This window comes from Myodes glareolus, chromosome 4 (assembly GCF_982192425.1).
Source record: "Myodes glareolus chromosome 4, mMyoGla1.1, whole genome shotgun sequence".
Lineage (NCBI taxonomy): Eukaryota > Metazoa > Chordata > Mammalia > Rodentia > Cricetidae > Myodes > Myodes glareolus.
In genome coordinates, this window is record NC_142029.1 from 5,916,131 (window position 1) to 5,920,470 (window position 4,340).

At 49.2% G+C, this 4,340-nt stretch overlaps 1 long non-coding RNA gene across 1 annotated transcript; it reads left to right on the forward strand.

Moving 5' to 3' along the window:
• The first annotated feature begins 520 nt into the window (after window positions 1–520).
• LOC148122195 (uncharacterized) lies at window positions 521–3,749 on the forward strand. Its single transcript, XR_015737608.1, has 2 exons — window positions 521–1,239; window positions 1,506–3,749. It is a non-coding gene; the product is annotated as an uncharacterized LOC148122195 (long non-coding RNA).
• Window positions 3,750–4,340: the final 591 nt, after the last annotated feature.

Consider the following 4,340-nt stretch of genomic DNA (forward strand, 5'->3'; position numbering starts at 1 on the left):
GGCAGATCGCCAAGCCAATGTAATGATTCCTTTTATAGGCCAGTCAGCATCAGACATTTGTAGCAAGTTGCAGAGAATGAAGGGATTGCAGAGAAGCTCCCTCCAGGACTTAATAAAGGAAAAAAAATTAGACAGATAGGGAGGCAACAGAAGGCGGCAGCTGCAGAGACTGTGCACCTCAGACAGAGCAGCCCCTGAATGGCCGAATACGGACTTAAGCTGCCACCACCTGGGTCAAATGAAAGAAAAAAAAATGAGGAGGAATGTACAGGGCTTTGGGCTCGAGACACTTCCCAAAGCAGCTGCTGAGTAGAAGCAGTCGGAGAACAGTGCCGAATGCAGCCAGCTACTGAAGCAGTGGGTGCTCTGCCCACCTGAGAGGCCTGTGCAGCGGCCACCATGACAGTACTGAAATTCCCCCCCTTGCTTACGCTGTTCACCCAGGTGTCTGATTCTGGGGTGTACGGGGGGTGGGGGGAGAAGGGGAGGGATTCCCCTTCGCTACGTCTAAAACATTTGACTATGGACACAAGGACTGAGTACTCTATGTTATCAATGAACCACCTTATGAACTGTAGATCTGGAATCAAAAACCTTTTTGTTTTTACTCCCCCTGCTGTTTCCCCTGCAGGAAAAGCAGGCTGCTCTCAGACTTTGCCACCTCGGGCAAGGCCCCTGCAGACAGCAATGAGCCAGGTGGGAGCAGCCCCAAGGAAGCAGGCAGGCAGAGTGGGAGCTGAGGGCGCTGCAGGCAGGAGAGGCTCAGGCAGGCTGGCGGATGCCCCCCTCACCAGAGTTTGGAACAGATCCAAGGCCAGCAGCGCAAATTCAGTGGCCGATGAGGCGGAACCGCAAGGAGCAGAGCCTGCGAGCTAACCAGAGCCGCACAGCAAAGAGGAGCAGGGAATAGCAGCCAGAGTTCCTGGCCAGGAGAAGGCCGAGGAGCCCACACCCAGCGCTGCCACTGTCACTGCGGGCAATGACCCCTCTGTCGCCGGACTGAGCAGTAGGAGTCCTGCACGGCCCAAATAAGTGAAAGCCTCCTGGTCAATGGAGGTGGGCTTCCGAGAGGCAGCAACTGGTGCCAACCCTGTGAGGAGGGGCGGGGGACACGGAACTAACAGTCTTCTTAAAGGTACATCGGCCTTTTGATATGAACTACGGCTGGCAGAGAAACTTTTTCTCACCATGACTAAGAAGATCAAAGAAGAAATCTTCCCGAGGTTTGGCCTGCTCAAGGTAATCAGAATTTATGATAAAACTGCCTTGTTGCCCAGAAAAGTCAGGACATGGGTAAGACTGGGGAAAATTACATTATGCATACAGACCCCAGAGTTCAGACAGGTAAAAAGAATAATAAAGACCCTAAGCCTTAGAACTGGCATTGGAGACTGAGCACAGCTCCTCCCCCTAGCCCTGCTCTATGTAGATCCAGTATGGGGGACCTCCCCCTTTGGCTTCCTAAGACCCCTCATGACCCATCTGCTCACAAATCCATTCTGCAGGCACGGCTGAAGGCTCTCCAGATCTCCAAGCCCAGGCATAAAGACCCCTGGCCACCCTGACACCCAGAAATCTCGCATTCGTTCCAGAATTGATGCCTGGGGTATATCCAGAGGGACATGAAAAAAGCACAGCACCCCACAGTCAGAACAGCAGCTGCCTGCTCATACCTGCAATCCATGTCTCCTCAAGCCCTTGTTTTGATACCCCTGCCCTCACCCCTGATGTCTGTCAATTAGTAGCAGGGCTAGCCTCCTGGAATATCCAAGATGCATATCCCCCACAGCTGCCCCTGGAGGCTGGCAGAAGATTTTCCCCTGGAGGAAATATTTGGGTGCAGGAGTCCAGAACACAGATGCCACTTGGGAAAGCTAGATTTTTATACTATGATGCCTGAAAATATAAAATTACAATGCTCCATGTGGAGCACAGGGACATGTGACATCTCCCCAACTTGTCTCCCAGGGGCCAGCAATGGGACTGTCTCCATGGGTATTGGGAAGGACTTGGGGCATGAGATGATATTTAAAACCAAGTACTATCTGACCAGAGCCTGCTGCTGCCAGACAGATTAGACCCCTCCTAAAGGGGCCCTAATTAGTCCTGCTGTTGCCCGCTGGACTAAGCTACTCTCCCTGCTTCTCTGTCGGAACCTCCCAAATCCAGCCTGGGCACCCGGAAATCTCACATCCATTCCAGGTTGGTGATTCTAAGTACGTTTGGAAACACCAGTTCCAGAACCTTGAACCTCGCTGGAAGGGACCCTACACCATGCTTAAGACATCTACTGCCCTCAAAAGTGGACGGTATTGCAGCCTGAATCCACGTGTCTCACATCAAGCCTGCACCTCCACAGGACGACCCAGAACCTTCCAAATGAAAGCTTCAGCGTACCCAAAATCCTCTCAAGAAGGCCTGATTCTGCCAGGCTTGCTGATCTTTGCCCTGATGTTTATACCTTAGGACTTAACCTGGATCCTGACTAACTTTGAGACTGGGCAAGCCTTAAGGCTAGCCACTGGAGTTCATCCCCTGAATACCTGGTTCCCCCAGCTAACTTTTGACCTATGTGTTTTGGCAAAAGGCTCTTGGGAGGATACTGAGCAAACCCCTGGAAACTCTTGTCCTACATGCAAATATTCTAAATGATATATTTGTCTGGGGAAAAAAGCAAACTCTGTAGTACAGGGAGCCTAAAATATTTTGTTATGCTGTCTGATGATGTAAAACCAATGTCAATGTCTCCTGGTTGGGGGTTAGCAAAAAGTACGAAATGGTTAACAGGCAATACTTGGGGTTTACAGTTGTATGATCCAGGAAGGAAAGACATAGGAATTCTGCTCACCCTGCGAATTGTTGTAACACCTCCCATGGCCATGGTACTAGGGCCCAACCCAGTATTACCTGACCAGGGCCAGCTAGCCCCTGCTGAGGTAGCCCCCTTTGCCAGGACCCTGGGCCCCACTCCTAGTGCTAAGAACCCTTCTGCAACCCCTGCTTCATTGCTGGCAACCTCTAATACAGGCCAGCGACTGTTTAGTCTGATAATGGGAGCCTTTTTCTTTGCTAAATAGTCCTGACCCCAGCTTTATACAATCTTGCTGGCTATGCCTGTCAGCAGGATCTCCCTATTATGAGGAAATAGCCTCATCTGGCAGTTTCAACCATATCAGCTCTCATATGTCCTGCAATTGGGGACAAATCTAACTCTCCCAAGTCCTAGGATGACATGACCTGATGCCCTCTATTGATCTATGAGGACCTACAACACTGATTTGTTAATTTCTGTGTACAGATCCAATTAGTCCCCAAATTTACTAATATCTCAAGATTGAGATATTTGATCAAATAAGAGGGAATGTAAGACTTTAAAACAATTCTGAAGCCATTTTTGCCTCTCAGCCTCTGTGCCTTAGTGCTTCCCCTCCTCCCCTGGGAACCAACGACCTAACAGCTACACATGCACATACTCATTACCCACCCACGTATGTTTTGACTCAGTCCCCTGGGAAACGGGGTCAAAATAACCTCTTACCTCATCTGATCTGACAATAGTTTTCCAGTCAATTATTGGTATTAGCCCTTTTTGAATAAGCCAATCATAATGGTCAAGGAACAACCCCTCTTGTTTCTATGGGGCCTTCTCCTTTAAAAGTAGACTGTACCAGCTAGTCGGGGTCTCTCGGCTTCCCGAATGCTGAGGGACCCTGTCATGACAGAATTAATAAAATCCTCATGCTTTTGCATCAGCTGTGGTATATGAGGTGGTCTCTGGGGGCGACTCCTTCTCGGTTTGGACACTAGAGTCCAACAGAGGTTAGGAGCATTGACTGCTTTTTAAGAGGTCCCGAGTTTGATTCCCAGCAACCACTTGGTGGTTCACATCTATTTTGAAAGAGATCTTCTGGAGTGCAGGCATACATGCAGACAGAACACTGTATACAGAATAAATAAATAAATCTTTAAAAACAAATGAACAGGGCAGAAGAACAAAAGCTAAAGTCAGAAACTGTTCAGTGAGATTCAATACACATTTCCCATATTGAGGGAAAGACGCAGAGAAACACTTAGAACTTCAGACAAACACATCAGAGAAGAGCTTCTCTTTGATATGTTGTAACTGCCTGTTTGACTGGGTGTGTTGGTACACACCTTTAGTTCCAGCACTCAGAGGCAGTAGATCTCAGCAATATCCAGGCTAGCCCAGTTGGCTTCTACTGCTGTGAAGAGACACCATGAGGGCTGGAGAGATGGCTCAGAGGTTAAGAGCATTGCCTGCTCTTCCAGAGGTCCTGAGTTCAATTCTCAGCAACCACATGGAGGCTCACAACCATCTG